General features: G+C 40.4%; 1 protein-coding gene and 1 long non-coding RNA gene across 25 annotated transcripts in view; one reads left to right on the top strand and one right to left on the bottom strand.

Annotated features, from left to right (window-relative positions):
- LOC102555909 (uncharacterized) overlaps nucleotides 1-7,025 on the bottom strand; it is a 110,656-nt gene extending 103,631 nt beyond the window's left edge. For 15 of the 16 annotated variants that reach the window (XR_010064330.1, XR_010064335.1, XR_010064336.1 and 12 more), the window contains exons 1-2: nucleotides 6,774-7,025; nucleotides 4,644-4,761 (exon numbers count right to left, since the gene is read on the bottom strand). This is a non-coding gene — a long non-coding RNA (uncharacterized LOC102555909). Of the gene's footprint in view, nucleotides 1-1,863; nucleotides 1,959-4,643; nucleotides 4,762-6,773 lie in introns of all 16 variants that reach the window. The other variant, XR_010064339.1, reaches the window with a different exon arrangement.
- Nucleotides 1-12,920, top strand: part of Rbm46 (RNA binding motif protein 46) — a 51,719-nt gene that overhangs the window by 988 nt on the left and 37,811 nt on the right. For 4 of the 9 annotated variants that reach the window (XM_039102297.2, XM_006232530.5, XM_039102296.2 and 1 more), the window contains exon 1: nucleotides 7,082-7,220. The exons of 1 other annotated variant lie outside the window; for it this stretch is intronic. The gene's annotated coding sequence lies outside the window, so the exon portion shown is untranslated. Of the gene's footprint in view, nucleotides 1-7,045; nucleotides 7,221-7,428; nucleotides 7,568-12,920 lie in introns of those variants that run through there. 4 more of the 9 variants (XM_017590873.3, XM_063281817.1, NM_001135717.1 and 1 more) reach the window with 3 other exon arrangements.

Genomic DNA, 12,920 nt, shown 5'->3' with positions numbered 1-12,920 from the left:
AGCAAATAGAATTTGAAAGTAAGGAGACACAACTATAATTTTCTAGTTTTGAATCATAATGTACCTGATATACAGGATATCTGCTATGCAACCCAAAAGTGTGGTTGAGAAGCACTGCTTTAGACTCACCTCAGTCCTCCTCAGCTCCTAAAATGGCTGTACATAGCCTTTTTATTCTGTGTCTAGGAAGCTGGTTTATAATAAACTCTGAAGAGAACTCTTAGAATAAGAGAGAATAATCCAAGAGACTGTTAAAACAGAGAAAATAATTCACCTGAGAATATAATAATTCCAAACATACCAAATATCAGCACATCCATGTTTATAAAATAAACACTGCTGGGGCAAACGCTGACTTCAACAGAATATGATGGGTCATTCAATACCTTATTCTTATTCCTATAGAAAAGTCAATAAATAGCAGTTAGGTGACAATATTGGCCAAATGGACTTAGTAGATATCTAAAGAATATTCCATCTAACAACTGCAGAATTAATGTTCTTTTCTGAACATTAATTTCCTATGGAATTTTCTCCAAAATAATTTCAGATATAAAGTAAGCCTTAACAAATACCAAAAAGAAATAGCTTCTTTTACTCTATCTAATCATAGGGTAATACACTTTGATATTATAGTGATGCTACAGAAAATGTACAGATAATGGAGACTGAACATGATCCTGAGGGATAAATGAATCATTGAAAAAACGTCAGGAGATAGAGTAAAATCCCTAGAGCAGAATGAAAATACAATCACAGCATACAGAATCATATGGATACAATGAAAATAGTTACCAGGTGGAGGTTACAGGTACAACTGCCTACATTAAAAGCCAGAGATACCCTGGATAATTAAATGATGTTCTTCAAACTCTTAAGAAGTAATGAAATGCATAGAGTTGGTTCTGAGAATAAGAATGATCACGTTAGCCAATTTACTCGGTGAGAAAGACCAAAATCAATAAAGTTATAGATGAAAAGGGAGACTTTAACTGATATCAAAAAAGTTAAGGGATCATTAGAGTATACTTTCAAAACCAGATACTCAAAAATTAGAATATCAAAATAAACAGGATAAATTTCTAGACATATATGACCTCCCAAAATTTAATCAAGAGGGTATATACAACTTAATAGGATCTATAAGAAGTTAGGCAATTGTGGAAAGAAAAAGTCTCATGGTTAGAGAATCGTGGGCCCTGATGCAGTCACCATTAAATCACAGTTTTAAAGAAAAGCTAAAGCCCACTGTCCTGAAAGAATCCATAGAGTGGAAAGGGAGAGAATGCTACTTTATAACACCAATATTGTCTGGATGATAAAACTGGATCAGGATAATAAAAAAACAAACAAAAATATGGATATGATTGCAAGAAAATTATCAGCCAATCTCAGTAATCATCACGGAAGTTAACATTCTTAATAAATATTTGCAAACTGAACTCAACAACACATTAAAATGACCACTCACAATGGCCACACTGTCTTCATTTAGGAATGTAAGCATGGCTCAATTTATAAAGATCAACAAATACAAGACAGAGAGAGTATAGACTCAAGGGCAGCAACTGCAGGGTCGCCTTGATTGGATGTTGAAAAGGCTTTTGATAAAGTTCAATATTCCTTCATGATAAAGTCCTGAAACTAGCACTGAAAGAAACATCACGAAGCACTAAAGATTACAGATGGCAAACTATAGCCAACATTACGTTAAAAGGGGAAAAATAAAGGAAACATCTCTAATCACAAACAAGACAAAGGTATTCACCATCTCCATTCTTACTCCACAAAGTACTTCACGTCTCCACTAGAGTGAGAAAGAAACAAAAGGACTGCAAATAAAGACACAACAGTAATGCCTACTTCATAAAGGCAGAAGGTCTCATTATCCTCCTGGAGCTCCATACTTTCCCAAAGCTTTAGGGTTGTGGACCAAGCCAGTCAGCATGCTGCTGCTCCTGGGAAGTCAGGGCGGAGAGGTCACAGTCAGCTGTGCAGGGAAAGAGGAAACATTCCTGCACATAGCAATGTGTCAGTATGCAGTGGAAGATAGCTATGCTGAACATGTGGGATGGTCTTGTGGGAAAGCCACATAGTCCAGTCTATTCTTGTAAAGAGAAGCCTCCCTGCTTCATCTGGGTCTTCTTGGCATCTCTTAATTGCCAGCCTGAAGGTACCAGCAAGCAGAAAAAAAAAGACAAACCAATATCACATCCTAAAGGCACTTTGCAGAGTACAGTCACCTGGTTGATAGAGTCCCTGTGCCTTTTCTCAGCCTGTGATTATAGTATTGGCTTGATAAAATGGGACCAAACTGACCCCTAATCGTGTGTAGCTGCAAGCTTGAAGTTGATGACTATACCTTGAATTACAGTTGTCTTAGTGTTCTAACTAATAAAATTATACATTCTTTTGAGGCATTTCAAGTACTTACCTATCTTCCACTCTGCATTCTGACACATTTTATGCACTCATTTTACACACACACACACACACACACACACACACACACACACACACACACATTTAAAACATACCAAAATGTCATTTTCTTTCAGTGTTACAATTATTTTTATGTCTATAAACAAATAGGAAACTTTTTCACTTATAATTCTCTAGAGACGTACTTTTAAACATGATTATACAGATGGTTGTGAGCCACCATAGAGGTGCTGGGAATTGAACCGGTCTTTTCTGAGAGCAACAAGTACTCTTAATTGCTGAGCCACCTCTCCAGCCCAGGCTTCTTTGCTTTTTGTTCTTCTACATACAACAAATTCATATTGAGCATCTAACTGCAAAGCACATGTTGAACCTTTGATCACTGAAAAGGGAAATGTGAACCACTAGACTCTGGCAGCCACAGGGACAAGGGCAGCCCTATGTGGTTTTGGATTCTGCCTGACAGGAGTAAGGGTGATACTGTTTTGGCTGTTGTGAGAATATTAAGCAGTAACTCTATGCTGTGGGCTGCACATTGCAAATGAATTCTTTGCGTTATCTCTGCATCCACAACTCCAGTTTCAAATCCTCACTCTGAGGACTGGCTCTGGGTTTAAGGTGCAAAAGGTGTTTGTCCCCTGAAGTTTCCTGTTATTCAGATGAGACTCTCATTAAAGAAAAGTTCTGCTCACATCAGTAGGAAGCGCCTCTCCTTTCCAGGCTTCCACCCACTGGCCACGTTTCCGCAGCACCAACTGCCCAGGTAGCACAGTGTTCAGGGTGCTGACATTATCCTTGTCTGTCACCACTATCATCTTCAACTCCCTTATGCTGCCTTTGTATACACTCTCATGCATGAAGGCAATCAACACGGTTAAGAACAAGGAAAGCCACACTTACTTGGAAGTGATGAGGCCTGCAATCTGGGAGGCAGAGACTTACGCAGAGACATGAAATATGACAGCTGTATTTAAATCTTAAAGTTCCAAGTGGGTAGGCAGTTATCCCTTGTAGTCAGTATTACGACAAAGCTGAGAACACCAAGTAGCCTTGTAAGCCTGGGTGTAATCTCAAGCTTCTGACAGTTGAAGGCCAGTAGAACCTTGTACAGAAAGTCAGCAGAGGTCAATAGCAGGGTTTCAGAAAACTGCGTTTGGGCTCGGCGGAGGTGCCAGCACTATTGGCGTGGAGGTGGGGTTCAAAGCTTAGTTTAGCAAAGCACGGGCTCTTGCTAGAAAGCTGATCCTGATGGCTTGCTGGTTCCACTTAAATGCCTAGAACACCTGCCACTGTATTTGGTTTTCTATGATACCATTACCTAATAAGAGAGATATTATCAAAAATAATTTCTAGGTTTATAGGAGTAAAATCTATTAAGAAAATTGTTTGGGTACTAATTAATTATTTATTCATTCCACTTATTTTTGTGTTTCATGATAATTTATTTCCATTGTGCTATCATATTTTTTTTCATACTTCCTGGCTCTTTTATTGGGTCTTCCCTGGGGGGATTCTCTCTGATAAAATAGGAGGATCCTATTTTCTGTCAGGCTCCTGATTGGCTGGTACCATTGGCAAATGTCAGTCTTCACTTCCTTGAGTATAAGTAGGTGTGCTAACTTCCACCGGGGATTACGAGTTTTCTATATGTTGTGCTGTCAGCGGACCATGCAGATGTGCTCAGTAGGTTAACCTAGACCCTGCAGGACTCCGTATTCTGAGCAGCAGTTTCAGGTTCACCGCTTAGGTTTCTTTCCTGGTAATATTACAGACCCTCACTGTGGTTTGAGCATGAATGAGACATACACAACAGGCTCCTCTGCTCAGTTTCTGGTCCCAGGTGGCAGTGCAGTGCTGTGCTTGGAGGTGAGTCTAGCTGAAGCAAGTCTAGCTGGAGGCCTGCCTCTGAAGAGCATATTGGGTCCGAGCCCTGGTCCTCTGTCTTTGTTTCCTGTCCCTCACACTAAGACGTCTTAGCAATATGTTCCTGATGTTAACTAATAATTAGTACAAACCAGAGAAGTCTGGCTTCATCAGACTCCCTACAATTTGTACTGATGTTTACTGAGGTTCTGGCCATGGGTTTGATACCTTGTCATTGGTCTACATACAAAGTAAGATTGTTGATCCTAGGACAATACAGACAGGACATAAAGATGCCTCATTCCTGTCACCAGAAAAGCCATCCATGAAGCGCCTACCTTTCCTCGGAATCCTCTTGATAATGGCTCCTGGGTCAGTGATGGGAAGTTCTGGGCATTCAGTTGTAGAAAGTCTCATACCACCAAGAGAGAGTGGGCCAGTGTGCTGGAATTGTAACTGTAACACCATCATAAACAAAACAAAAACTTTTGAGAGGGTATCCTCTTGACTGAAGTGTAACCAGAGCAAAGTAGGACTGTTTCCTGTGCAGGAATTCTATATTACTGCTAAGACTTCTAGAAACACACAGGCAGTTGCCATGTTTTTTGGATCTTTGTAATGACGACCAGATATGAATAGAGGAACCTCTGGCAACACACTGACCTTTATATAGAAAATTTACCTTTAATTCTATCAGACCTAAGCTGAAAAGCAAACATTTTATAGGGACTTCACATTACTTTTCTTACCTTTGGGGGTTTGTATTTTATAGTGCATGTATGAAACTAACTTCTAACTTCCCAAAGCTTGCATTTCGTATGGGGAAAATTGACTTACATAGTTATTCTAGCCAACTATGTTACACATTTTTTCCGTTTTAAAGTTTTTTATTAATTTTAAATTATGTATAGGAGTCTGTCTGCCCGTGGGTATGTGTCCAGAGGCCAGAGGTGGCCTATCACCTGGAGTTACAGAGTTAAAAGTCATTGGACTTGCATGTGGGTCCTCTGGAAGAAAAGCAAGGGTTCTTGAATGCTGAGCTATTTCTCAGGGCCCTTTCCACTGTTTAACCTTTTCTTTCTACGCCACAGTCAGCAGAAATATCCCTTTGAGGTAATGACAGATCTTCTCTTCTGCTTTTTCCTTCAGCAAAGGCTTATCCTGCTTCTGGCTTCTCTCCAGTCAAAAGAACACCTACATTTTACATCTTTCTTCACTAATATCATCTTTCCCCATAAAGCTTCTAAAAAATTCTAATTTGGAGTCTATTCTTAAAGAATACTTGTGGCAAAAGGGTTCAGATATCCTCTTCTTGGAAACCTAAGAAATAAAGGCGATTCCTTTATTTTTGGTTGCAGAAGACATGTCTTTTATAGCAGTCAATGAAAAATTCATCTGCCAATAAAATTTGCTCAGTTTCTTTAAAATTTTGACTGAAAGGAGGAAAGGACATATTCTGTAACTTGAGTCTTCAAGTTGTCTTTCTAAAGCAAGTTTCTAGGGCCTTATTCTAATGATCTTTAAGAAACTCTTGTCTACTTGCTTTCCTTTTTACTGGGGTGTGGGGTGTGAAAAAACATTGGAAATGTTAAACAGTCACCCAGGCCACTTCCAGGATCACTCACTCTCACATCTTACAAGAAAATATCGCCACCTACTGGCTCTTAAAGGTTCCTACAACGACCCTTAAAATAACTTTTCAGCTCACAGACACAACTATGTAAAATTCATTGTTGTAAAGGACAAGGCATAGATATTTGATAGAAGAACATGAAGAACCCTTCTTTCCTGGAGAAAAAAACTACGAAAAAGTGTTTAAGAAACTTTCCTCTTGCAGTTTTTGAGGTTAAAAAATCTTAAAAATCAAAGCCAAACAAGTATATTAGATGTGGCTCAGGCTTTCAACTTGTTTGGAATATACTGAGCAGAGCAGAGGTTAAGAATGACTACTTTCGGGCTGGAGAGATGGCTCAGCCGTTAAAGGCTAGGCTCACAACCAAATATATAAGAATGACTACTTTCCGAGTTACCAGCGTGTCCCTAGTATTGTGCATAGCGGTCTCCTCGTGAGCACCTTTTGGGATAGTACATATCACAGCGCTTCTATACTTAGGTTTTGGCACAAAACTAAGACTCGCTTAATATACACGTTGTGTAAACGCCTACAACTCTCTGTGTAGGTTTTGCTCTCTGTAAAACATGCCATAACTTGGTTAAAAAGCTGTGAAAACGACAAAGGTGCCCTGGAATAGCTTTTGGCACGAAGAAGCATAAAAGGGCTAAAAACTATGTTAACGTTTTTATCATTCAAGTCTTATCGTATCTGTTTTGAGGGGAATCAGGTATTAAGAAGCTTTAAAAACCACCTTTCCCGTCCTCATTTAAGTCCCCAAGACTGTTTTGCATCAAACCAGAAGTTCAAGATTTGCAAACTCCATCCAACAAGACAAAGAACTTTGTCAACCTACCTACATCTCCCTGAAGGGAAGCTCACAAGTTCACATTGTAACTTGTTTAGTAACGCCTTCAAGTCTTCCACGCGCCAAACTCCACTCACGGAGACTCGCTTTTCTCCTCCCGATTGGCCAGCGAGCATGCTACTCCAAGTCCCTTTCTCCTGTAGCAAGCGCCTTCTCGGGCTTCAAGCCTCAGTCCCGCCCCCTAGCCCCCACCCGCGGCCGCTGATTGGTCGAAGTGAGGGCACTCCACGTGAGGCACGGTAGGCTGAGGCGAAGAGCCCGAGGCTCCGAGGCACGAGGACTGCACGAGCGCCACTGGCCACGCCCTGCCCCGTCCGGCCCCGCGGCGACTCCTCTGGCCACCGCTTCCGCCCACAGCGCTGATCCAAAGCTCTGGCGGCGGTTTGTGCTCGTTGGTCCAGGGATTTTAGGTCTGGCCTTTGAAGACCCGACGGGGTGAGGCGGGAATGGGAGCTGTGGGGGTGACCGGCAAACCGCTGGTAACGGCCGCAGTCGGGGGTGCCCTCGCGCTAATCCGGGGCGCCACCGTCGGGCGGCGGCCGCGGGCTGGCCTGCGCGGCCGCCCCGTCGACTGCGGCTCCGGGTAGCCTCGGGCTCCCTGCGCGGCCGCCCGGTCCATAGAAATTACTCCAGGGCCCTCGGGCTCCTGGCTGCCGCTTCTGACCTCGCTGGCCTCCCGCCGCCGTTGCGTCCGCTCGCTGCGCCACGGAGTCCCTAGCCGGCCGGGCCTCGAACTTTCCGCTGCCCCGACAGGGAACCGGCCGAGCTGCCAGGGCACCTGCGTGAGTGGTTGTCGGGAGCCAACTGCCCGACGGGCCCGCTAACGCTCGCAGTGCAGCCTGGGGTGCGGGAGGACCACGGAGCCGGTGCAGGGACTAGAGGTTCCTGGCATCTTGCAGGGTGGACTGCTTTCTTGGTGAATTTATCTCAGGGAACCCCATTGGGCTCTGAAAATGCATCCCATTTAGCCGTCTGGGATTAAGGATAAACCAGGAAGCAATCTCAGGGGACCCCAGTGGGCTCTGAAAATGCACCCCCCATTTAGCCCTCCGGAATTAAGTTAAAACCAGGAAGCACCATAGGTAGCATAAAGATGGTAACATCTTTATGAATATGCATCTGGAAATAGGCTAATTTAAATAACTAGCAATTTCCATTTCAAGGATCAGGGCAATGAGGAGTTTGAGAAACTTCCTTTGTAGTCTTTTCGGAATTAAGCTTACTTAGCGCTGTAATAGGTAGATTTTGTTTTTAAGTGTACTTGTTTAAAATACTGTCTTAACCACTGAGGACGTGCAGATCTTGTTCGCACTGTATTTGCTAAATACCTACTGATGCCTTATTTCCTGCGTGTGGCCATGTTTTAAGTGCTAATTTTCATTACCAGAGTCTTTGACTTTAATATTGATGTCAAAATTATAAAACAGCTCATGTAAGGTACAAACATCCTTATAAAGGAAGAAATATTAAAACCAAGATTATATTCAACTCTATCGTATGGGTGAAGTTACGCTTTAAGCGTTCAGTGGTAATCATTTTGTTGGTGGAAAACTTAAGACATACCATAAGTTAAAAAAGGATTGCGAGTAAGTAATTTATGTAAATTAAAATTTTTAATGCCTTATTTTAGTATCTGATGGTTGACAAGGTAAAAAGACGAAGGAAAGATGTGATTTTTGTGTTCAAATGAATAAGACTTATAATGACACTATAGAAAACCAAGAAAGAGATGATAGCTAGGGTCTTTAGTTAGAAAAGCATTTATAGATATTTCCCAAAAATTCAAAGAGCACATAGCTTTTGTGTTTAGTATTTAAATTTTGTTTGCAATAACCGAGACAAGTTTTACATGTCTGAGTTCAGGGGGTTGCATGAACGTTGGGACAACTTTGAGGAGTTGATCCTTTCCATGGTAGGGTTCAGAGGTGGAACTCAAGTTCCCAGGCCTGAGGAGCAGGCACTTTAACTCACTGCTCATTGTGACCCCAAATGATTTTTCTAAATAGTTCGTTTCTTTTTATCATCCAAAATTTAAGCCAGTTCTGTGTGTATGAAATACCTAGTACTAAAAGTTTATCAAACTAAAAGTTTATAATAGAAATAGTTTAAGATGAAATGATCCACCTCTAAACTTGTATTTATAAAATATTTTAGATGCATAGGACCACATTTTTAAAAATTTTTCAAGCATGTTATCTGAAGTACCCTGTCTCACTAAAATAAATATTGCTCAAAATTGGCATTAGTAATCTCAGTAACACCTGAACTAACAAATTTAGAATTTAACATTCACAAGATACAAGTCACAAAAATATAATGTGCTTCATAGAAAAGGGATGTCTTGTATTATTAAACTACATATAATTTAAAGAGTTAAACTTTGTATAATGTTCACCTTTATAGTCTGAGAAAATCTTTTGATAATGTGGATGACATTTCAGTTTGAGTTAGAATACAAATAGAACAAAGTCCTTTAGACAAATAATTTTTTCCTATCCATTTTGAAAAAAATTACTTATCAAATTTTCACTACATTTTTTTTGAAAGACAATAAAATGTGAAAGATACATAGACACATGTGTAGTGTGTAATGTTTGTGTATGATGCGTTTGCACAGAAGTGTAGTTGCCTTAGGAGGTCAGAGGCATCAATCAGATCCACTGGAGCTGGAGTTACAGGCCATTTACAGTTTATCCCTGAATCAGAGTGAAGTGAACTTTTAGTTCGAATACAAGTTCAAGATTTTTCTACTTCCTGTTGAAGTTAGACAAAGCTAAAAATGATAAGGAGAGATGAGATGGTGTCTCTTATTCTGAAACAAGGAAAAGAGATAAAAGCTTTTAGCAACGCCTGTAGTTGAGCCTTTAAAATGTAGCATTATTTCGTGAATGATCCAGCAAGTGAGAGGCTGAATCAGTTCAAGGGCGCCTGGACAAAGTAACAAGATTCCTCCCTTGCAGAATTTCACATAGACATTTAAAGATGGATATTTAGATTTAAATTATATTCATGGGTAGGTATTCTGTGTCATGATAGAACAGTGTTGATTAAGACACTGAAGACTTGTTTTTTAATCACTGCTCAGACTAGACGGCCTTTTTTTATTTGTTTGGTTTTAGTTTTAGTTTGCTTTTAGTTTTTATTTATTTAATTTTTCTGGCAGGGTCTCACTATGTATATCCCTGGCTGTCCTAGAACTCCCCAGGTAGACCAAACTGCCTTCATACTCATAGAGATCTACCTGCCGTTGCCTCCAGAGTGCTGGGATTAAAGATAGGTGCCACCAGATCAGGCCAGACTAGGAGATTTTAAAAGTGTTTTCTGATGTTATTTGGACAGGCAGATGCTATTTTCTTTCTGTGTGTTGCTTCCTCAGGCACTGGCCACCATTTTCTTACTCCAGTCTGGGTTTCTTCACTGAGTGGTAACTGGAGCTGTTTGGTTAGCCAGCCCCAGAGATCTATCACTGGTTTTTAAATATGGATTCTGGAGATGGAACCCATGTTCAAGCCTTTTTTTCTGATTGAGCTGTCTCCCTATATTGTTTTTTTAAACAAGAGGAGTAATTTCTTAAGGGAAGTTGGCAAACTGGGCAGTTTCATGGATGGGGCACAAGTGTGTAGAAATGTTAAAGTGAGGGAACATTTTCATAGACAAATATCTTATGTGGTTATCCGTCTCTTAGTTTATAATTTTACCTGTGTTTGTCTCAGTGTTTTGTTTTTTTTTTTTTTTTTTTTTTTGGTTCTTTTTTTTTCGGAGCTGGGGACCGAACCCAGGGCCTTGCGCTTCCTAGGCAAGCGCTCTACCACTGAGCTAAATCCCCAACCCCTGTCTCAGTGTTTTTAAATTAGGAAGATAGTATTTATCCCTTGGGATTATTAAAAGGAGTAATGGGCTATCATCCAAGTCATGTGAAACCATAATGTCTCTGCAGTTTCTTCATTGAATATGCATCAGGTATCAGGGAACTATGTGGTACTAGGGAGGTAAAGACTGTACCTTAAGGTCTGGTGGGGACAGAGGGAGGCGAGTGTAGGGGTAGAAGAGGAGAGGATTGGTTATCACAACACTCTGAGGTGGTTCAATAATAAAAGTAGATACTAAGGAATACCTAATTTGTAGATGGAGTTTTGTCTTGGAGAGTATTAATAATAAGCAAGTCAAGGAAATAGAGAAAGCTTATGGGGTCAGTGAACATCAGGGATGATGGATGAGAGTATGGCACATTTGAGAAGTCACAAGTAAGTATGCATTGCTTTGGGTATATAAGAAATGAAGGGGTTGGGGATTTAGCTCAGTGGTAGAGCGCTTGCCTAGCAAGCGCAAGGCCCTGGGTTCTGTTCCCAGCTCCAAAAAATAGAAAAGAAAAAAAAAAAGAAATGAAGTTGGGAGGGGAAACTGAGAGGAGTCCATTGTGACTTTCTACATGTGTTGGAGTTTGTTTCTAAGGAACATTAGGAAGAGGGGCATGGTGAACCATGCTTGCAATCTCAGCACTTGGCAGGGTTGCTGAGGGTTGAAGGCAAGCCTGGCTTGCAGAGGTAGCAAGATCCTCTCTCAAAACAAACATAAAGAGAATCTGCCTGAGAAGAGTTCTTTAAAAAGAATATATAGAGAAGTGAGAAAGCATGGTGTTTTTTTCACAGATGATGGCAGTTTTTAAGGTTTCTTATAAATGCCCTATAAGTTTTATATGCCATGTTAAAAATCTCTGAATATATATATGCTTATCAGAAAACCAAACATTTCCAATTGGTGTTGTAGTGAATGCCTTGTTCTCTACAGAGTGTACTTTCAAGCTTTTCTGTATTCAGTACACACAAAGACATGATAATTCCTTTTTGAAAATGTTTTTATTAAGTTTATGTATATTTAGTCAATGCATATGTATGTGAATATGTATGTGCATCACATTCATATTCACAGAATTCAGAGGGAAGCATCTGACCCCCTGGAACTGTGAGATGATTGTGACTCACCATGAAGGTGCTGAGAATCGAACTCCGGTCCATTGGAAGAGCAACAAGCACTCTTAACCACTGAGCATGTCTCTAGCTCTAGGCATGACATTCTTTAATGTCCCTGTCAACATGCCATTGTATAGTTACATGATAATATTTAGCCTGGTTTGTGTAATCTGTTGATAGTGATTTGTAAGTTATTGCTTTATATACAGTGATCACTGGATTTGTGCACATCTTTGTATACTTGTACAATTCTATCTGTAGCTTGCACTCTTGGGTTACCAAGAACACATGTATTTTGTGTTTCATAGAAATTGCCAAATATTGTTATAAAAAGAAGTTGCTAGTCTGAAATAGTTCACAAGAGCATTATATTTTTTCTAAAGTTTTTGTTGGGATCTTCAAGAAATAATGTTTGAGTGCCTCCTGTCGGTACTAAGGAAAGTGTTGACAGTTCTGAGATAAAGCCATAGGAAATCTGTGGCTCTTTTCTTTGGTCTATAGGGGTCTATTAATGTTTTTAAATTTGAGAGATTTCACATTAAAAATCTGAATTTATGGATTCTTTTAAAAAACAAGAACATTTGCTATTTTGGGTAGCTTGGGTTCTTTCCTTGTTGCTGTAATAAAGTGTGCGGGCAGTGTCAGCTCAAGGGAGAGTTCCGTGGCTCACTTATCGGTAGTACAGTCCTCCTTTAGGGAAGTCAGGGAGGCAGCAGTTGAAGGGGTTGGTTAGGTTGCATCTATAGTCAGGAAGCAGAGAAGAGAGGAATCTTTTTAGTTCATTTTCCAAACTTCATACAGTTCAGGATCCACTTAAAATTGAGTTGGACTTCTAAATCAGTTAACATAACCCAGATTATTCCCCCAGAGGCACGTTCAGAGATTAGGTGATTCTGGATACTGACAAGTTGACAGTTACCACTACCCCACAGTGGGAAAGGTACATTTCCTCATGGCAGCAGTTCCTGGAATTGAGTTGTCCTTTCACATACTAAACAGTGAATCATACTACTTCTGGGGCCTCAAATTTGTCCTTTAAGCATTTGTTAGACTTTGGATTGATCATTTAATAGATACTCAAATTTAATATGTCCAAAATCCATCCACAAAATCTGGTCAGTGTTCCTCTTTTAGTGTTCTGGCTCAGAGTTTGCTGTCATCCTCA

The sequence above is a fragment of the Rattus norvegicus genome, chromosome 2 (assembly GCF_036323735.1).
Source record: "Rattus norvegicus strain BN/NHsdMcwi chromosome 2, GRCr8, whole genome shotgun sequence".
NCBI lineage: Eukaryota > Metazoa > Chordata > Mammalia > Rodentia > Muridae > Rattus > Rattus norvegicus.
This window is presented reverse-complemented; position numbering and strand designations above follow the sequence as displayed.